This window comes from Crinia signifera, chromosome 19, assembly GCF_055691185.1.
Source record: "Crinia signifera chromosome 19, ASM5569118v1, whole genome shotgun sequence".
Taxonomy (NCBI): Eukaryota; Metazoa; Chordata; class Amphibia; order Anura; family Myobatrachidae; genus Crinia; species Crinia signifera.
In genome coordinates, this window is record NC_139226.1 from 16,226,461 (window position 1) to 16,249,316 (window position 22,856).

Genomic DNA, 22,856 nt, shown 5'->3' on the forward strand with positions numbered 1-22,856 from the left:
GGGGGTGCAGCTGCTATGAGGCCAGAGGACCTAGCAGGCAATCCCCTGCACCCTTTACTTCTATTTACGTAGTGCTGAACGGGAAGGGTCAGTTCCACTTCGTCCGTACAGCAGTGTCTGCTGTGCCGTCCCGTTCCGCCTCCCCCGTCAATGGTGATGATTTGCTTAATGAAGGGGGAGGTGGTCCGGCTGATCCAGCCTCCATCCTTCACCCCCTCCCCTCTATGATGCTGCCGCCTGCCGGGGCTCAACTAAACGTCACTATCAAGTGACGAGCCCCAGCGTTAAAACAGCGCCGCAGGACTTGCGCCACTGTTGCCATGCCAATGCTGTGTGTGGGACCAAGAACTGCCTACAGAAGATGATTTCTGTGGCAGAGCTGGAGACAGGCTGCAGCGGGTGAAACCCGGCACTGACGACAGAAAGACCCGGCGCTGACGAGGGGAGCCGCCCGCAAAGCTGCAGGTATATAGCAACATTTATAATTAAGGGTGGTGTGTGGGGGAAACAAAGGGCAGCCTGTATTGTGGTCGTGGAGGGGAGAGGATCAGATTGGGGCTTTAACTCTTGCTCTCCATCGCCACCCCACCTCTTCTTTCTCTTCCCTGCTCTCTCTCTTCTTCCCTAGACCCCCTCTCTCTCCTCCCTCCACCTCTCCTCCCCATATCTCTCTTTCCTGCACTCTCCCCGACACCTGGGGGGGGGAGGGCTTTCAAAGATTTTGCTATGGGACCCAGAAGACATTAGTTACGCCCCTGCTGGTTGAGCAGGACTCTCTGCAGCCTGTTGGTCCTAGATGTTACTAAGCAGTCGATACATTTCCTCAGTTTGTGTAGCTACTCAGCTGCAGTGTAAATAGTTGCAAAGGGGCCTGTTTCTGTAAGTTCAGCTACTCATCTGAAGTGAAATTCACATACCTCTGTACTATCAGGACCAGCGGGCTGAAAAGGGGGCAGAGCTACCGGCTGAGTGGGCGTGGCCTTGTTCAGAGGGGGCATGGTCTAGAACCATAACCCCCCCCCCCTTTTATATCACTTTTGGGGTGTGCCCAGCCATTCCCTAGCAGCTGGGCAGCCCCTGGCTCCCTCACTACCTCCCTGCACTGAAGAGATGCCATGCGCATGCTTATGGCATCTCTTCTGCAAACACTGAATCTCTGGCTCCCCCCAGCTGCCCTAACCCCACCAGTGGGACAATGCCACCCACGGGAGAGACAGCGAGACAGTCTCCAAATAGCAGGACTGTCCTGCTGTAATCGGGACAGTTGGGAGGTATGTATTCATTGTAATTGGCCTAGATCAAGGTGGGGCTGTAGATTATCTAGGTGGGGCTGTAGATGTAGCTTATCTAGACTTTAGTAAAGCTTTTGACACTGTCCCACATCGCAGACTGTTAAATAAACTTGAAAGCTTGGGATTGGATTCTAAGATAGTTGAATGGATAAGAGCATGGTTGCAGGACAGAAAACAGAGAGTTGAAGTAAACGGAGTACAGTCAAAGGAGGGAAAGGTTACAAGTGGAGTACCCCAGGGATCTGTACTTGGACCAGTGCTTTTTAATATCTTTATTGGTGATATTGCAAATGGAATTGAGGGTAAAATGTGCCTTTTAGCAGATGACACAAAGATATGCAACAGGGTAGACACACCAGGAGGAGTAAAACAAATTATTGATGATCTAGGAGCCAACCCTAGCCCTCGAGAGCTACCAACAGTTCACATTTTCCAGACAACCTAGCTGCTGCACAGCTGCACTCATTAATCACTGACACATTTTAAAAGATACACAGATGGAGCTAATTAGCTCACTTGTAATTCTGTGAGGAGACCTGCAAAACATGCACTGTTGGTAGCTCTCGAGGACTAGGGTTGGCTACCCCAGATCTAGGTAGATTAGAGGAATGGTCAAGATCATGGCAAGTACAGTTTAATGCCAAAAAATGCAAAATCCTGCATTTGGATCTTAAAAATCCAAAGACTCAATATAGTATAAATGGCACTATAATGGAAACTACTGAGGAAGAGAGGGATCTAGGTGTCACTATTTTAGGGGACTTAAAGGCAGGTAGGCAATGTAACAAAGCAATGAAGAAGGCAAGTCAGATGCTTGGTTGCATAGGGAGAGGTATCAGCAGTAGAAAGAAAGAAGTAATAATGCCACTGTATAGGTCATTGGTACGGCCTCATCTGGGATGCAGTCAAAATCCCGACATTTAAAATCCCGACAGGGTCAAAATCCCGACATATAGAATGTACAGTCTACATGACTTTCGGTCGACGGGTGCGAGGTCGACATGTTTTTTTTCACTGTTTTTTGAACCGACATGTGCCGACAGGCGGTATTTCATGCCCTACCATCCACTACGGTGTGGTGGGAGATAGTGTGCCGAGAGCAGCGAGGCACCGTGCCTGAAGCATTGCGAGCGAAGCGAGCGATGCGAGGGGCTGCGGTTCACTTGCGACTGTGTCCATGTCGACTGTGTCGACATTCAGGTAAAAAAACAGTGAAAAAACCCATGTCGACCTCGCACCTGTCGACCGAAAGTCATGTAGACTGTACATTCTATATGTCAGGATTTTGACCCTGTCAGGATTTTAAATGTCGGCATTTTGACCCTGTCGGGATTTTAAATGTCGGGATTTTGACCCTGTCGGGATTTTAAATGTCAGGATTTTGTCCATGTCGGGATTTTATCCTTGTCGGTATTTTGACCCATTCGGGATTTTGACCCTGTCGGGATTTTGACCGTCGGGATTTCTTACCGAATCCCCTCATCTAGAGTACTGTGTTCAGTTCTGGAGGCCATATCCCCAGAAGGATATAAATACATTAGAGACTGTACAAAGAAGGGCAACTAAAATGGTGCATGGCATACATCACAAAACATACTAGGAAAGACAAAAATATCTTAATATGTATACTTTAGAGCAGAGAAGGGAAAGGGGGGACATGATAGAAACTTTGGTACTTGTGTAGTTTCACGGCGCCCAATACATCGGATGCGATATCGACCGATATATCGATGTGATCCGATGCAATTTTTTACCTGTTCATAACCCCACTATCCACTATGCATGGAGTTGTTTTTATATAGTCTGGCAAGCGCAGTAATCCGCGTCCGCTCACCACGCTTCGGGCTCGGTGGCTTGCTGCGCTCGCCACACTGTATAAAATCAACTCCATGCGTAGTGGATAGTGGGGTTATGAACAGTTTAAAAAATCACATCGGATCGCATCGATATATCAGCCGATATTGCATCTAATATATCGGCCGATATCGCATCTGATATATCGGGCACCGTGAAATTACACAAGTACCGAAACTTTCAAATATATCAAGGGTTTTACCAAGGTACAGGTGGGAGACATTCTTCACAGGAAGAGGAGCAGCAGAACACAAGGACATGCACTGACACTAGGGGGAGGAAGGTACAGGTGGGAGACATTAGTCACAGGAAGAGGAGCAGCAGAACACGAGGACATGCACTGACACTAGGGGGAGGAAGGTACAGGTGGGAGACATTCTTCACAGGAAGAGGAGCAGCAGAACACGAGGACATGCACTGACACTAGGGGGAGGAAGGTACAGGTGGGAGACATTCTTCACAGGAAGAGGAGCAGCAGAACACGAGGACATGCACTGACACTAGAGTGAGGAAGATTCAGGGGAAATGTGAGGAAGAATTACTTCACAGAAAGAGTAGTAGATAAGTGGAATAGCCTCCCATCAGAGGTGGTAGAGGCAAATATAGTAGTACAATTTAAACATGCTTGGGATAGGCATATCAATATCCTTACAACAAAATAAGGATCAAATATGGTTTGAGGTAACATGTTTAAAAAAGGGGCAGACTAGATGGGCCAACTGTGGTTCTTATCTGCCGTCAAATTCTATGTTTCTATTTCTATACATGTAGCTACTCAGCTGCTGTGTAATTATTTACAAGGGGTCTGTCCCTCTTGTTGGATTTCTATTGGCTCAGCAACATGGTAAAAATACTAATAGACAGTTATAGATTCTTCCCTGATGCAGATATGCTACAGTAGTTCCTGACAGTAATTATTGCCTTGCTACTTTTTTTTTATTTATTTTTTTGCATTTAACAGTTGACATTCTACTTTTTGTTTCTGGGCCTAGGATTCTCAGCCTCTTCTCTCTCCTAGGGCCTTATTCTACTTCACTCTTTCTGACAAAATCCTTCTTAGATGGACAAAACCATATGCACTGCAGGGGGGCAGATGTAAAATGTGCAGAAAGAATTAGATTTGGGTGAGTTATTTTGTTTCTGTGCAGGGTAAATACTGGCTGCTTTATGTTTACACTGCAATTTAGATCTCACTTTGAAGTAAAACCCCACCCAAATCGAATTCTCTCTGCACATTTTATATCTGTCCCACCTGCAGTGCACATGGTTTTGTCCATCTAAGAAGGATTTTGTCAGAAAGAGTGAACTAGAATAACCCCCTAGCTTTCATTCATTACCTGTTTCTCTGTTAGAGATGTGCAGTTTTAGTTTTCTGAAAACGAAACCCACCCCAACTTTGCGTATTTAATTACTTTCAAGCAAGGGCTAAGGTTTTATTTATTTTTTTACCATCGGATTTCAAATTGAAGAAAAACGCTGAAATTTTAGCGGCGGGCGGGCGCATAATAGGTAATTACGCCACTGAATGCAGCACTAAGTGAGTGTCAGTTAAGGGTTTGCAGGGTGTCAGACTGAACAGCTGTGGGCTGTAGCTATAAGAACACTGTGAAAGCCTGACCCTGACTCTTACTATACTCTGAGTCGGCTGGCACCTGCGGAGGTCTTAGCCTTTGCCACTAACAACTGCCTTTCCAGGGCAGACTAGCTCCACCCAGGGCCGGCGCCACCACTAGGCAGCTCTAGGCATTTACCACTCTAACCGCCTTCGAGACTCTATCGCAGGACAAGAGTTATGGCTCCAGCTGGCACTGTGAGAATACCAATGGCAGATAGTATTGAAACGTACAACTTCCTCCGCAATGTGCGGGGAAGACGCTGGTATACACAACACCTCCGTACTGAAGCTGGACACAGACAGGACCTCCCAAACTGGATGCAATGATTCACTAATACAGGCAGGATCTCAGAGGACACATGGCAGCCTGTGATTGGAATACTCAGACACAGACTGGAGCAATCTAGGACACAGCTGTTGCACTGAGGTCCCAGGTCTGGGACTCTGGAATAATGTCAGACAGAAGTTTGCTAGGATCTCTGAGAATCTCTGGGAACATAGAAATCACCAGGAGCAAGGAATATAATAGGAGTATCACAGGAATATAAACGGCAGGGTTCAGTGCTTAGAGAATAACTATATATCAAGACTTAGAAGCAGCCACACCCAATGCAAACTAAGGCATGCATGGAAACAAGGCAAAGTGGATCAGCCAAAACCTGGAGTACTGATCCGGGAAATACAAAACCCACACCGAACATGAATAACAGTGACGGCTGTGGTCACAGCCCATGACATCTGCATTGTTGCAGTCACGGGTTGTCCCCTCTGTGAATGTTTATATATCATCCTCTGCATTGTTGTAGTTGAGTGCTGCTCCCTCTGTTGTTTCTTATTTTCTGTATACAGTGTACCCTGACGCGTTTATGGGTATTCGCTTTGTGGGCACTTCCTTCTGCACAGTGATCGCCAGTCACCTTGTCCCCGAATAAGTCCATTACAGTTACTTAGTGATGCATTGATGTCAAACGTGCAGGCTGTTTTCCAAGATCTCATTTATGATGTTTTACGTGAATTCTTGGGATGATTTGTGGTGGTATTTCTGGACGACATACAGTACTAATATTTTCCAAATCTATTAAAGAACAGCGTATACATGAGAAGTCAGTTCTACTTAAGCTTCGAGAACACCACTTGTATGCTAAGTCAGAGAACGGTGAGTTCTAAATTTAGCAAGTGTCCTTTTTGGGGTACATTATCTCCCCTGAGGGTTTTTGAATGGATCCTTCTAAGCTTTGAGCGGTGTTAGATTGGGTACAGCCCACCAGCCTTAAAGCCATACATTTTTTTAGGGTTTACTAACTATTACAGGAGGTTCATTCCCAAATTTTCCTCTTTAGTAGCATTGACCAAGAAGGGGGCTGATACTAGTAATTGGTCTGCTGAAGCCCAACAAGTGTTTCTTAAAATTAAAGAAGCTTTTACATCAGCTAGGTTCTAGTGCCATTCTGACCCAGAGATTCCTATTGTGGTGGAGGTGGATGCCTCGGAGATGGGTATTGTAGCTGTCTTGTCCCAAGAGAGTTGTACTGATGGTAAACTTCCATGTGCATTTAATTCTAGAAAATTTTCCTTAGCTGAATCTAAATATAATGTGGGTAATAAAGAGTTATTAGTACACGTTAGAAGAGTGGAGGTATTGGCTTGATCATCTTATGGTCTGTTAGCATCTAGTGCTAACAGACCATAAGAATTTAGCTTATTTGGAATTGGCTAAATGTCTTAATTCTAGACAAGCCCGGTGGGCACTTTTTTTTATGATTTATCTTTATTATCACATATCGTCCTGGTTCTAGAAACATTAAAGCAGACACATTTCTCAAAATGTTGCAGCCACTCAAGAGGTAGGAAAGCTTGAGACTCCTATTACTCTGGCTTCCCAGATTGTTGTAGGGATGGGTCAGGACTTACTTCTCAAGTTTGTAGTAGACAGGATCAAGCACCTCAGAACGCGCCATCCGGATGTTATTCATTCCAAAGGAATTCCACCAAATTATTTCATGATTGTATCACCGCCGGTCATCCAGGGGTAACTAAAACATTGGAATTACTTTCCCAGGCTGTTTGTTGGCCTTCTATTTCTAAGGATGTCAGGAGGTTTGGGGCCAGGTGTGAGGTTTGTGCTAGGAATAAGAGTCCGCAAGGACCTCAGTTGGGTCAGTTGTTGCCTCTTGATGTTCCTTCTAGATTCTGGACACATGTCTCGATGAACATTGTGATGGAACTTCCCAGGTCATGTGGTCACACTTACATTTGGGTCGTGGTCGATCGCTTCAGCAAGTTGGCACACTTTATACCGTTGGAAGGATTACCTTTGGCTAGAAAATTGGTGGTTCTCTTTCTTCAGAATGTTTTTCAGCTTCATGGGTTGCCTCAGGATGTGATCTCTGATAGAGGTCCTCAGTTTGTGGACAGCTTTTGGAGTGCCTTTTGTAGATTGTTGGGGATTAACCTGAGTTTGTCTTCTGGTTACCATCCTCAGTCCAACATGCAGACGGAATGTACCAATCAGTCACTTGATTCCTCTAGTGGAATTTGCTTACTTTTCTGTCTTTTTGGGGTATCATCCTAGATCAAATTAATTTTTGGTTCTGCCATCTGATGATAATTCCCTTGCATTTGTGTCTCATTGCTGGAGAGTTTGGAAGGCAGTCGATGGGGGAATTGTCCATTTTCTAAGAGATTATTTGTTCAAACTAAGAGACCCTGTATGTTAAATGTGAGGACTTGGTTTGGTTGTCCACAAAAAATATCAAGTTTATTTATTTGTCCATTTAGAATTGTGAAGCAGATTAACCCAGTTACCTTTCGCTTGTTGTTACCCGGTCAATTATTCCTTAATTGTTCTCTTCTTAAACCTGTGATTGTTGTTAGGAGACATATGAACAAGGTACCAGCCCCAGTTTTGGTCCACAGCCAGAATGAATTTCTGGTAAATAAAATTATGGATTCTAAATTTGACAAAATATCCAAAGAGAGAAAAAGGGACTGTTAATGGGAGTTTAATATATTTAGACTCCCTTATTGTATATTTTGGGAGGTAACAGTGAAATAATAGAGGTTAAAATCACATACATAGACACACATACACACACACTTTTGCTTTTGTGAAATAAAGAAAGAAAAAAGTGATGTATTAAAATAATACAGATGTCAAATTGAAAATGTCTTTTCAGTACATATGGGCTAATTTAAATATTTGCTGCCCTCTACTGTATAATTTATGTGTACATGAACACCAATATTTAGCAATACAGTATGTTGTTAATAAAGGTAGCAGTTTCAGTTATGGCTATATTGACTTTATCACTTTCTGCTTACTGTATAATATCAGTTTAATATATCAGTGTATCACACAAACTACAGTACAGTATCTGAGCTTTTATTAGCTACGTGGAGCTTTATTGCCCTCTACTGGACAAATAGCCAACTGTAAACTTCACATTTGTTTGTCTTTTCTGCCCTCTGCTGCTTAGATCAAAGAAGCTCACTAAGAAAATCAAAATTTCCTATTCATTAGGATATATAGATTGGAGCATCCATATTTAATCATGCATATCATTAAATTAACACATAATCATTATTAAGCTGACAGACATTCAGTTGACATTAGCCGACACGTGTTTAACTAGTTACACAGCTTTTTCAAGGCCTTTTTCACAAAGCCAATAAAAGCTCAGATACTTTGCTGTAGTTTGTGTGATACACTGATATATTAAACTGATATTATACAGTAAGCAGAAAGTGATAATGGCAATATAGCCATTACTGAAACTGCTACCTTTATTAACAACATATCGCTAAATATTGGTGTTCATGTACACATAAATTATACAGTAGAGGGCAGCAAATATTTTAATTAGCCCATATATACTGAACACTCCAGAGAATACGATCTGTCCAGTAGAGGGCAGTAAAGCTCTACCAATTGAATGAAAGTTCAAATATTGAGAATATATTGATATCTGGACATGGTACCATACAGTCAGCAAAGATAAATAAAGATAGTATAACCCTAAAGATTGGGGAAATAATATAAAAATATATCTGTCTGTGTGTATGTAAAAAATACCGACTGTAACAAATCTATTTTTTGGGCTAACAGGAGGCAGTGAATCCTCCTTAGAAATACTGTAGGCAAAAAACAATTTGGCAATAATAATATTTGCAATCTACTAATAGCCTTCCATATTAATCATAACCCCTCACCTGCATTAATCTATGCTGAATTAACAAAGACATTTTCAAGTTTACATTTGTATTATTTTAATACATCTCTTTTTTTTCTTTCTTTATTTCACAAAAGCACAATGTGTGTGTGTGTGTGTGTGTGTGTATGTGTGTGTTTGTATGTGACTTTAACCTCTATAATTTCACCGTTACCTCCCAAAATATACGATAAGGGGGTTTTAATATAATAAACATTAAAAGATAAGTTGTATATTTTTGTGTGTGCGCTCCAATTAACAGTCCCTTTTTCTCTCTTTGGATATTATGTCAAACCCCTGACTGTTGGGAACTGATCCCCCACATCTGATCATCAAATCCGGGGAACCGATACCCCACATCTGATCAACAAATCTGGGGAACCGAGTTTTCCTTATTCTCAAGAAAATATTTCTAGTGTGCAGGTATACCTCTAGCTCCTAGAGGGAGCAACCAGTCTTGGATTCTAAGTTTGTCAGGGGTCACTTACGTTTTTTGGTCCATTGGAAGGGGTATGATCAAGAGGAGAGGTCTTGGGTCCCAGACAAACATCTTCATGCCCCGTTGTTTAAAAAAAAGTATTTTTTTAAAGAGTTTCCATGGAAACCTGGCAGGGGCGGATTGGGATTGAAATCCGGCCCGGGAAGGCACGGGGGGGGGGGGGGGGTGGGGGGTGGGTTGCGGGTGACTACATAGAATATATAAATATATATATATGAGAGATAGAGATGACCGGCAGATTACCAATTAAGGTAATCTGCCGGTCATCTGGGTAGAGTATGTCAGTACCACAAACCAGAAAGTCCTGATCCAAGGTGCTTCCAAATTTATGCAAACAAATAAATAAATAGGTGCACTCACCGGTCCTTCACCAGTGCATGACATCAGCACTGGTGAAGGCAGGAGAGGGGGTCTTGACAAAAAAGGTCTATGTTTGGACTGAAATGTTGACCTTTAACCCACTGTCACATAATGGACTAATCGGCTGTACTCAGTGGCGGATTCAGGGGGGGGGGGGGGGCACCTGGGCACGTGCCCCCCCTGTCATTCCATTTTGTAGCTGAGGACCAGGGCTTTCCAACGAGCCCAGACCCGTGTCTCTAGCCCCCCCGGGAACCGGAGATATCGCCTGGTAAAGCTGTAACGTTTTTTCCGTCAATTCCGACCCCCACCCGGTTCCGATGGCTGCCAATTCCCCCCCTGGCATCACAGAAGCTTGTGGTTGATCTCATTCAATTCCAAATCACTGGGCCTTCAATATGATACCAGGCTGGTCCATATTGGTCAATCATTTTTAGAGATATTGCGTGTAAACCGATTTTTCTATCATTTGAAATGTAATTTCATGGCTGTTCATGTTCTTTGAGGGCAGATTACTCTGGAACCAAACGTTCCAGTTTCACTGGACCAAAATCATTCAAAGCCCACTCAAAAGTTCTTCAATATGATACTTGTCTCATGTAAATGGGTCAGTTGGTTCCAAAGATATAGCTGGTTAAATAGATAACTGGTTAAAGGGGGGAAGAGGTGGTTTTCTCTCCCCCTCACACCAGAAAATGCAGGGACTAGGCTGGTGTAAAAGGAGCCAACCTGGGAATGCATTTTCTGGTGTGAAGGGGGTATTATTTCAAATAGCCGGGACCTGCAGTGCTCTGAATACAGCCAGGCTCTGCCACTGTCAGTGGCTATCACTTCTGCCTGGCGGCGGCTGTCCCCCATTTACCGCGAGCATGTATTCCCCCTTGGCAATGAGCATGTAATCCCACATGGCAACGAGCATGGAATCTCTGACAATGAGCATGGAACCCATGGCAATGAGCATGTAGATAAGCAGCACGTATGTATCATAATTTTTAATAGGCATTATGGTGTTTGGCATAATACATAATGGACATAATGGCGTGCAACTTAACGTGTAATGGACATTATGGTGTAAATGTTTAATGCGCGCCTTTGGCAGACAATGTCCCTGTTTATGAAGCGTATTGTGAATTTTGGCTCAATCCGTGTGGCATTATGTGAATTCTGGCTCAATCCGTGTGGCATTATGTGAATTTTGGCTATATCCATGTGGCATTATGTGACTTTTGGCTCATTCCATTTGGCATCATGTGTAAGGGGCAAGTATAATGGGGTCTAGTATTTTGTTGCATAATGTGTAGAAGTTGTATATGGTGTTGTACACTACACACCAAAGACACTCCCTCTGTTGAGTGGCCACACCCCCTTTTCTGGAGTGCGCCTTCGGCAAGCGCACAACTACATCCTTCACTTTTGTCGCCATGGTGGGCCTGCATACTTTAAATGCCAGGGACTATTTTTAATCCCATTACCACCCTCTCTCTGCCGCTCTCTTAGCATGTACACTTGCACCACTAACACCGCTCCTCCCCCACCTAAACCCTCTTTTATCATGGTGCCCCTCCTGTCTTTTTATCCTGGATCCGCCCCTGGCTGTACTAATAAATTGTTTTTTCTACAAGCACAAGGACCGGTGAATGCACCTACTGTATTTATTAGTTTGTATATATATATATATATATATTCCACGGGGTCAGCCCGGCACTCTAACCTGAATACTTCCAGCTGCCGATGGTGCCTTCCTGGGTAGATATGTAGTGGTCGACAGGAACAGAGGCGGCACTCAGCGGACTTAGTAAAAAGGGTGTTTAATCACAACAAAGTGAAATGAAAGTCCTGAAAGGGACTTTCATTTCACTTTGTTGTGATTAAACACCCTTTTTACTAAGTCCGCTGAGTGCCGCCTCTGTTCCTGTCGACCACTATATATATATATATATATATATATATATATATATATATATATATATTATTTTTCGAAGGGGAGAGAAGTAATTCAATGGTCGGGATGTGTTCACGTACGAATGGGATTTGACTGCGGGGGGTGGGCATTTGGCGTTTATGGGCTCACTAAGCAGCAAACAACCGCTGCTTGGAGAGATCTGCTGAATCAACTCTAAGTTCAATGAGGAGGATGTCTCTCTAGAAGTCATCCTTTGTTTTTTTATAGCCAGACTCCGTGTTGCCCGCCAGACTCTGGAACCCTAGACGGCTGACTAGTAGTACAGCAGGCCCTGACATTTATTTCTTACATAACTATATTAAATTACAAAACACATCAGATCTGATGAAGCCACTGACACTCTAAGAGGCGGAGAAACGCGTCATCAAGGAGATCCTTATTTGCTGCGTGCACTTTGAGACACAGCTGACTGGGAGACCCGGAAGCCGGAGCCGTGTGTTCGTGATAAGGCTGACAAGCTGTACTGAACAGCCGGGAACCCGCTCCAGGCGTGGGCAATAGAATCACTCCCCAAAGTGGAATACAAAATCAAAACGGAGCATAAGTATAACTTTTACTCTGTTGCATCTATATTCCTAAAGCTTGCTAACAACTATAAGCTTCCATGTGGTTTAATGACTGAGCATTAACAAGAAAGTCTGGCTGGAATTCAGCATTTGTCGTACATTGGAGAGTGTGTGCTTGAAGAGAGTCAGAGTTTCCATTCATAGACTAACATTTTCTCATGAAAAGACTGCTACTACTGTAATCTCTGTTTTGCAAAAATTAACCCCATGCATGCCTAATCCATTTCAAAGTCTATAAATTCATGGTTTTTGCACTCTAGTAACCATCTGCAACTGACAGCTAGTCAAAGTATGGACAGTTACCAACTACTGCATATTCTTTTGTGCTAAAAATAAAAATAGCACATTAAGAATAGCGAAAGATGCTTAGAATTTGAATGCAGTTTATATGTGCCTCATTCTTTTTTTTATAAGTTTCACCGGCCAGTGTTCTTACTTTTAAAAGTGTTCAATTATTGTATAAATAAAATTGTATATTGATTTTTACCAAAAATATGTGTTCATAGTGTCCCTTTCTGCCGTCTACTTTGTATCTATTGTTCTTCTTTTAAAGAGGGGTTGAGAATCCCCTCTAGACGGCAGCAGGGACAAAACAATTTCCAGCGCTTTGCTATTATCATCTTTGCCATAGTGTAATACTAGGGTTAGAAGAATGGAGAGCAGTTGAAGTACTTACCTGTAGGTGTCGCTGGAGTACAGTTATCAGTATAACAACAAGAAGTGGCAAAAGTTGTAGTCAAATTGGTACTGCTCAAAGTATAGGTCACATTGCACACATTGCTAGGTACACAGGAAATCAGAGAAGTGTCCTTGGTAGTCCCATCTGTAAGAGAATGATCAAAAAATGAATTATATATTTGAGGACCGGAACTCCCCTCTCTCCACCGATAGCTGTCCGGGCAACTACCGCATCTGCACGGGATGCGGTCATTTGGTCTACTGCATTATGGTCGACAGTCATTAGGTCGAATCCATTAGGTCGACATGCTAAAAGGTCGACATGACTCTAGGTCGACATGGGAAAAGGTCGACATGATTCTAGTTCGAAAGGTCATTAGTTCGACAGGTCATTAGTTCGACAAGGTCATTAGTTCGACATTGTCTATGTCGACATTCACAAGGTCGACATGGAGTTTTTCACTGTTTTTTGAGCCAACATGTGCCGACAGGCGGTATTTCATGCCCTACCATCCACTAGGGCGTGGTGGGAGAATAAAATAGTGTGCCGAGCGTAGCGAGGCACTGTGCCCGACGCATCGCGAGCGCAGCGAGCGATGCGAGGGGATGCAGTGCACTTTAAACTGTGTCCATGTCGACTGTGTTGACATTCAGGTAAAAAAACAGTGAAAAACCCCATGTCGACCTTGTGAATGTCGACATAGACAATGTCGAACTAATGACCTTGTCGAACTAATGACCTGTCGAACTAATGACCTTTCGACCTAGAATCATGTCGACCTTTTCCCATGTCGACCTAGAATCATGTCGACCTTTTAGCATGTCGACCTAATGGATTCGACCTAATGACTTTCGACCATAATGCAATAGACCAAATGATCCCAACCCATCTGCACATGCTCATTTCTGTGCATTTGCAGATGCTGGGTGCGAGCGGGCATGGTGAACTGCTAATTCGACGTCCCGTTCGCACCTAGCTGTGCGGACGGGGGGCAGTGGTGAGGGGTCGCACCCATGGAAATGCCCAGCATGTCGTAAGTGTTCCCATGAAAACGCTAGGCGTTCCCCTGGTACTGGGCCGGTTAGGCAGGTGCTGGCAGAGGCTTAGTGAGGGCGGAGCAGGTGGCACACCAGCTCTGGGCGCCGGATGATAACATGGCGCCGGAGCCATGCCGGCACCGCCAGCTTGCCTGCTCCTCTGGCTGCTCCCCCGCCCGCTCCTCCGCCCGATTTCCCTCCCGTTCCCGGCTCCCCACTGCTACAGCACGCCGGCTATTTGTGCCCTGACTGGACACGGCATCCTGACTAACTGTGACCTAAACCAGCTAAGCCGTCATACCCCAGCGACATTCACCAGCAACTACGGCCAGCGCTGTGGCAGAGCTCAAGACCAGAGCCGAATTTCCCATTAGGCACGTGAGGCACCGGCCTAGGGGCAGCACATGTTTAGGGGCGGCACTTGGATGCCAGTGATAGTACTGTCAGCCCAAAATGTACCAATAACTGCAAAATATCCACTGTACTGTGCTATATTCCATCTTAAATAGAGTGTAATTGGATAGGACATGCAGATACTGCCCCTATAAACTGTCCTACTTAGTAAACATTATTGTTGTGCCTAGGGGCGCCCTCCTCCATAAATCCGCCCCTGCTCAAGACCGTCCGTCTACGGCACATACAGCCGCCTACAGTAAGACCGCGGCTGCCGGGGGGACAAGCTAGGTGAGAGCCAGGACGCATATTTGAGCTGAACGGGAGATTGAGCTGGAATACCACTGTAAGCTCAATCACTGCCTGCCAGAAATATAATCAGAAAATAAATCAGAAGATAATGTAATGATATTACTGAATAATCCAATTATTACTTTGATCATCTATGATATGAGTTTAGCATGTAAAGGCCCCCATACACTATGCGATTTTGGGACGATTGTGCCGATAATCGGGTGAAATCGGCCCAAAATCGTAGGTGTGTGATATCTGATCCGATCCGATGCGCGGTCCCGTGCGCATCGGACCGGATCAGGGAGGTCGGACGGTCTGTACATACGATCATACGTATGTACATACGATCACGTCCGACCTCCCTGTATGCATATGCCTGCCACCTGACATGCATATGCATGCAGACACCGGGGCAGCGGGTCCCTGAGCACCGGCGAGTGCTGCTGACTAACCTGGCCGGGCGGTGGTGGGGGCGGGCAGCGGCGGCCAGCGGTGGTGGGGGCGGGCGGCGGGTGCGGTGAGCGCTGCTGACCTGGCCGGGCAGTGTACTTACACATAGCAGCAGCGGGGACGGGCAGCGCAGTGGCGGCTATTATATTTTTAAAATACTTGTCAAATGACCGGCCGCTCTCTGATTGGCTGAAAGCTCTCCGGCCAATCAGAGAGCGGCCGGTCATTTGACAAGTATTTAAAAAAATATAATAGCCGCCACTGCGCTGCCCGTCCCCGCTGCTGCTATGTGTAAGTACACTGCCCGGCCAGGTCAGCAGCGCTCACCGCACCCGCCGCCCGCCCCCACCACCACTGGCCGCCGCTGCCCGCCCCCACCGCCGCCGCTGCCCGCCCCCACTACTCCTCACAGCCCTGCAGCTCCCCGGGGTTTTTTTTACATGGGATAAATCGCATTCGATTGCCATCAAGTGCCAAATTGTATGTGAGCCTCCAGGAGAGCTGCCGGGCGGCTCGCAGGTAAATGTATGGGGCCTTAAGACATGATAGAGACAGGGGCGTAGCTATGGTAAGGCAGCCCCAGGCCCCCAGCCGTCGCGGGGGGGAGCCGGTGCCACTGGGGCGCAGCAGGGTCACGGCACTATCAAAGCCGAGCTCTGCTCAGTGCTCTGCTGCTGGGAGGAAGCTGGGTATATACTGTTGAGCCGCCTGTAGGTGGCGCTGCAGCGCACAGCTGAGCTCCTCGGCTGTCAGGAAGAAGCTCCTCTCTCTGTCTCCAGGACATGGGGGTGCCTGATACACGGAGCTATGAATGGGTGACATGCTGATTTTACAAGTTTGTGTCCCTTGTTGTGGGTGCCAGTTGCAGGGGCATGGACAGGGGAAGAAAAGTGTGGGCACCATTAATGTAAGCTGGTGGCCCAGTGAGTACTACAGTATGTGCTGTGTCCCATCCTTGCTGGCGGGTCGCCAGCACGTCCCCTCTGGCGACCCGCCAGCAGCCTCGCCGGCGAATATACTGAGACGCGCGTGCGTCTCACGCGCACGCGCGTCTCAGTCTCCGTCGCCAGCGTGACGGAAACCCTGTCCGTCTCCGCCTCAGGGAGACGGACAGGGTTAGGGGGGGTTAGGGGGGGGGGTGCGGGTAGGCGGCGGGGACCCCGGGTTACCGCCGGCAAGCCGGCGGGGACCCAGGGGAACCGATGGAAGCGCCGTCGGAAGGGGACGCGCGCGCCTCGCGTGCGCGCGCGTCCCCTTCTCGCAATCGCCATGGCGCTGGCGGGGGATGGCGGCTGGCGACGCCAGCGCCATCCCCTGCAAAGATGGGACCTGCCCCATCTGTATGTCTTGGTAGCTGCAGTGGGAAGGGGGAGGACTGGGTATATGGGTATATGGAAAACTGGGTGCCCCCCATTGCTTGTGGGAGTTATTTGCTTTAGTATTGATGTTTGTAAGTATGCTGTATGTGTGTATGTATGTATACTTTTTGTGTATGCTCTGTGTGTCTATAGCGTGTGTATGTTTATAAATATGCTGTATGTGTGCATGTTGTATGGTATCTGTGGTTGTATGCCATGTGTGTATGCTGTATGTGTGTGTGTGTGTGTATATGTGTATATGTAAATATGCTGTGTGTGTGCATGTATGGTATCTGTACCAGTATGCCATGTGTGTGTCCGTGTATGTCCTTTGTGTCTAAGGTATGTGTGCTTTAATGTCCTGTGTGTGAATGGTATGTGCGCGTGTGTGTGTGTGTCTGTATGGCATGCGTGTGATTACTGTAGTGTGCATGTATGTCCTGTTTGTATATATGTATGGTATGTGCGTGTATATGATGTGTGTCTGTATGGTATATGTGTGTGTTTGTGATGTGTGTCTGTATATATGGTATGTGTGCATGTATGTCCTGTTTGTATATATATGTATGGTATGTGCGTGTATGGTATGTGTATATATGGTATGTGTGTATGGTATGTGTGCATGTATGCCCTGTGTGTCTGGTATCTATTAGCCCCTGGTCCCTGGATGCCAGCATTCAGTATAGCGTCACTAGCATCCCTAATGCCTTTAGAAGAGTGGCCGCTGAACTTGAAATGAGTCAGGATGCCAATGCCGTAATACTGACAGCTAGAATCCTGATTGGTGAGTATGAAGGAAAGAGCGGAGCGAGACAGCGAAACGCTATGGAGAGAGTGGGGGTGTGAAGGAGAGACAGAGAGACAGTGACGGAAAGAAAAAGAAAGTGTCAGAGAGAGAGAGAGAATCCGACCCTTTATATATTTTGCAATGGGACCCACAAGGTTCTAGTTATGCTCCTGCACCCCAATTGTTTGCCCTGAGTTGCTGGCAGCAGCACCAGAGCACCCTGACCTATGATCATGCTTTTTCATCTCCCACAGAAGCAGCGTGTCTCCTGGGCAGCAGAACTTGCTGCTGCAGTTCAGACTCCACCCTTCCTGTCCTAGAGACCAACCAAGCTATCACACGCGCAGAGCCCAGGAGGAGCGGCCATCATGGAGCACCCGTCGTGACCTTCAAGATAATGGTTGTGACCCACTGCCATCCCCGCACTTCAGTGTCCTCTCCTGGCTCTGGTAAGATGTGTTTTGCTTGGTTTCGGGTCAGGAGATGGGGTAACTGGCGCTCATTTAGGGCACCCTCATATGTTTGTGTGTCCGGATGGTGCTCTCTTCCCAGAGGCTGCCCCGGTTCCTGCTGCTGGCCGTGCATGGGGTATAGAGGTGGTGTCAATGGTGACTGCAGCAGCACTGGAAATAACTTTCAATATGCCAGCTTAAAGTGCAATGTATGTACACTTCTAAACCTAGTAGCTGCTATACCCCTTCCCTACCCCCAGTACTGCCTATCCCTAATCCACCTTGGCTTCTCCCTAACCCGTTACAGCATACTTACGGCTAATTGTTGGCTGTTGACATTCCGTTGTTGGCATCCTGATGCATTTAAATGTTCCAGTTTCAGTGTTCTAATGGCAGTTGGGATGCCAGTGTCGATATACTGAACACCAGCAACCTGATTGCCTAGAAGCTGACCTCATTCAATATATATCGGGTTCCACCATGTGTGCATAATGTGTTATATTCTGTAATGGGCATTACGGTGTGTGGCATAATGTGTAATTGACTTTAAGGTGTGTGGTATAATGTGCAATGGGCATTACGTTGTGGCATAACTTTGTGTGGCATAATGTGTTATGAACATTACAATATGTGGCATAATGTGTAATGGGCTTTATGGTAAGGGGAATAATGTGTAAGGGTCATTATGGTGTGTAGTATAATATGTAATAGACATTACAGTGTGTGGCATATTGTCTAATAAGCATTGCCACACACCCTTCATGGAATGCTATAGGTTCCAAAAATGGGAGGGGGGCGGCAGATTTTTTTGGGCTGGGGGGAGCAAAATTTCTAGTTACGCCACTGGTTAGAGAGCAGTGTATTCATGACACTTGATCTATCTACATGAAGGATGTGACTTAAGCATGTAGGACATGATAATCATGTATACAGTACATGACAATGTATATCTCCATATGGCCATGCCCTGTGCCCACAGCTTGCCTGTCTGGAAACCAGATTTGCTGGCCACACATCTTGCACAAGCCCAGCCTAAGGAAAACAGAATAAAGAGGAATCATTTTCTGGGGCAGCGTTGAAAAGTAGAAATGTGTGCAAATAAAACATAACTTTTATTACAACGTAGCATAAGATGAATACATAGGGGGGTATGCAATGTACCGCCGCTGTTTACGACGTGGAAAATAGCGGCAGCACCCTATTTAATGCTGTCATTAACGACAGCATTGATGTGGGATCACTTCAGAAGCTGTCGGGCCCGTTCTGCCGATAACGGCCATGGATTGCCGTTATCCAGGCCGCAGATCGACAATCCACGGCAGTTTTTGCGGCCACGCCCCCTTTGCGCCCATCGGCAGGCGGGACATTGAATCCCATCTGTCATTATGCGGTCGATCAGACCGCAAACGGGCCAGGATAACGGGATCTGGCTATGCACGGCGGGGATCGACAGTCGTGATCCCAGATTGCATACCCACCATATGGTGATGCTTCATGTGACACTTAAAAGTAAAGAAAATATATATGATGTGTTAAAAGCTTTCCCAGTAACATGTGGGAGAGAGTTTTATATACATACACGGTCTCTTCCCAATGCTGGGGAGTAATAATTTAATGGATAGTTCCTCTAGTCAGCAGAGAACTCCTACCAAGAAAGTAGCAAAAATATATAAATAGAATCTTTTCAGAATACTGATATTATATTGCATCTAAAATTTGCAACAGTGTAGACAAAGCTTTTTGTAAGAATAATTCTATTAGCCAGATAGTCTCAGGTTGACAGTATCAGATTGAACAGTTTATATAGTTCTTAACCTCAGCATGTAAACAGCCAAATAACTCTAGTTTTCTGCTCATAGTTAGTATAGCACACACATATTTTGATATCTGCACGGTTATTGCAGGAGCAGGCACTTGCATGACTCAGTGACAGCAGAAAATCTGGTGATTCATTTTAAAGGCATTTCATCCTACACACACCTTGAACCTGACACATGGTTTATGCTCTAGCTAGGGGCCCCCTGTGGTTGGCATGTACTGTATTTAAAATGTATTTTTTTTTTTTAGCTAAAGGTTTTGTGCATGGGAGTGGGGTAGTGCTGCTGCTTCCACTATCTGCCAATGTGACAGTGATTAATGGTGCTGAGCATGGGGTGCCAAGGCACACTGACTGCACAAGTGGGCAGTGCATTACTGGGAGTTGACTAAGTCCCATGACACTGCACAAGAGGGCAGAGGCTGAGAGGTTTGTGCTGAGCTCTGATTGGTGGAGCTCATTACATGCTTCTCAGGCCCATGGAGGACAGCAGCAGCCTAGTCATGGGAGGGTTTTTAATCAGAGGCAGCACTGGGAATGTGAGGTCTCCTACAGTCCTACAGAGTAAGGCGCAGAGGGACAAACACAGGCTTTTCATGTGGTGTATATATATATATATATATATATATATATATATATCACCTTCAACTGTATGATAACAGTAGCAGCAGCACCCGGCTCCAAAAAGAATCTCTTAGGCAGGTCTAGCAACGTTTCGATTTTATTCAGTCAAATCGTCATCAGGCATAAAATACAATAAACAACACTCACCTTATATCCCGGCACCAGCGTGGACGTCAGGATCGCGTTTCCCGCGCTCACGCTACCACGTCATCAGACGGCGTCTCACCAGCCCCCTGGCGTCATGGTAACCGGTGTACACACGCACCCACGGTCTCCATAGACACCCGCAGCCGGAGAATAACGTCATACCAAGACGGGAACATGAGCGCCAGTAATACACAATCCTGCGTAAATTAAAAACACAATGTACTGGTGGAGGGAGGCAAGGCATAGTATACACCACTGCGAAACACATCAATGCAATACAATATATTAAATACAGAAATTATAGAAAAGCATATGTACAAATAATAACGTAATAAATATAGCGCAAATACATATGCAACAAACGGATAAACCCTCAACAGAGCAGCAACACTATTTATAAAAAAGCATGTAGACCCAAATGGTCATTGAGTCCAAATGGTACCATCGTCCGAAGTCGATGGATCCAGTGGGACTCACAACGGAGCAGTGCAAGAGAACGATTACCACCTCTCAACTTAGGGGGAATATGGTCTATAATAATGTATTTTAAATTAGCCATACTGTGACCAGCCTGGGCAAAGTGTCTTGCCACAGGCTGGTCACTAGTACCGCTACTGAGGGCAGACCGGATTGCCATACGATGTCCGGCCATCCTCTCCCGCAAGGTTCTGTCCGTCTTCCCCACATAGTGGAGGCCACACGGACAAGAAATTAAATAAACAATAAATTTAGTAGTGCAAGTCACTTTAGATCTGATTATGTATCGTTTTCCAGAAAAGGGATGACAAAAACTATCACTCACAGTAAGGCTCCTACAGGTAATGCAGTTTAAGCATCTAAAACATCCATTACGTCTCCCCAAAAAAGTACTATCCGGTACCCCATCCTTACGTGGTGTGACATCCGTCCGGACCACCCAATCCCTAATATTTTTCCCCCGCGTATAGCAGGGCATAAGGTCGACAGTGGACAGGTTGAGATCCTCATCAGAGGCGACAATAGGCCAATGTTTTTTAGCTATCCTGCGTACTTGTTCACTACCTGTGCTGTAGTGATTCACCCAGGGCAATTTAGATCTAGTAGATCCCCCAAATCTATCCTTGGGTTTCAGAAGTTCGCCCCTAGGGATGGACAATGCCCTAGACTTAGCCTTTAGCAGGAGCTGAAGATCATAGCCCCTTACTAGAAAGTTACCAATCATGATCTCAATCTGTGCTTCTGCCTGTTTGGTATCGCTACAAATGCGACAAGCACGAACAAATTGTGAAAATGGAAGACCAAACTTCAAAGGCTGTGGATGGAAACTAGCACAATGAAGAATGGTGTTCCGGTCAGTTTCCTTCCTAAATAGATTGGTCGCAATCCGACCCTGTGAGATACTGACTGCCACATCAAGGAAATTGACCATAGTCTCACTAGTACAGAAAGTAAACTTCAAAGGGGATGTCGACTGGTTGTGTCGACACATGAAATCCGTAAACTGTTTCTCAGTCCCCGTCCAGATTAAGAAGACATCATCTATGTATCTGGCATAGTGAAAAACCATGCCAGACACATAGGGATCATCAAAAAAGATCTGCTCCTCTGCCCCAAACATGTACGCATTCGCATACGATGGGGCCACATTCGACCCCATCGCACACCCTGATTTTTGGAGGTAGAACCTCCCATCATGTATAAAATAGTTATGGGTAAGAAGCAGAAGCAACAGATCACATACAAAGTCAATGGGCGGGCCAACATATTTGGAATTATCGGTGAGCAACCTTCTCACTGCGAGAATCCCCTCAGTGTTGGGTATCACCGTATATAAGCTGGACACGTCCACACTGCACAAAAGACTGCCCTCAGGAATCTCACCCAATTGAAGCAGACCATTAATGAAGGTGGTAGTGTCCAGTACATACCTAGGGTGATCCCTAATGCATGGTTGCATAACTGCATCCAGGTATACAGCACAATTCTGAAAAAGTGAGTCATTGGCCGCTATGATGGGTCGGCCAGGAGGTACAGTAGCGTGCTTGTGTATTTTGGGGAGGGTATACATGATAGGTGTCACGGGCCATGCAGGAACCAGGGCCTCCCCCAAAATAGCACTGATGTCACCATCGGAGACTGCTTTTTTAACCAGATTTTTAAGTAAAGTACTGTAAGGCCCAGAGGGATCCTTGGGTAATAGTTGGTATACAGCCCCATCTGCCAGTTGGCGCTCAATCTCTGATTTATATGGGCCCAAATCCTGAATCACCACCGCCCAACCTTTGTCAGCGGGGCGGATGATGATATCAGGATTATCTGCCAACGATTTTAATGCAACATACTCAGAATGCGGGAGGTTGCCAACCTTGGGAGAAAACACATTGGATTTGAACATCACATCAACATCACGCTCCAACATTCTAGTAAAGGTTTTAATCGATGTATTGTTTGACAAAGGATCGAACTTAGACTTTGGCAACAGT

At 45.7% G+C, this 22,856-nt stretch overlaps 1 protein-coding gene across 3 annotated transcripts in view; it reads left to right on the top strand.

The window, feature by feature from the left end:
* The first annotated feature begins 232 nt into the window (after positions 1–232).
* The window catches only part of LOC146042192 (uncharacterized), a 145,575-nt gene continuing 122,951 nt past the window's right edge, over positions 233–22,856 (top strand). The window contains exon 1 of one of the 3 annotated variants that reach the window (XM_083162119.1): positions 233–465. The gene's annotated coding sequence lies outside the window, so the exon portion shown is untranslated. The remainder of the gene's footprint in view (positions 466–22,856) is intronic. The other 2 variants (XM_083162116.1, XR_014463781.1) reach the window with 2 other exon arrangements.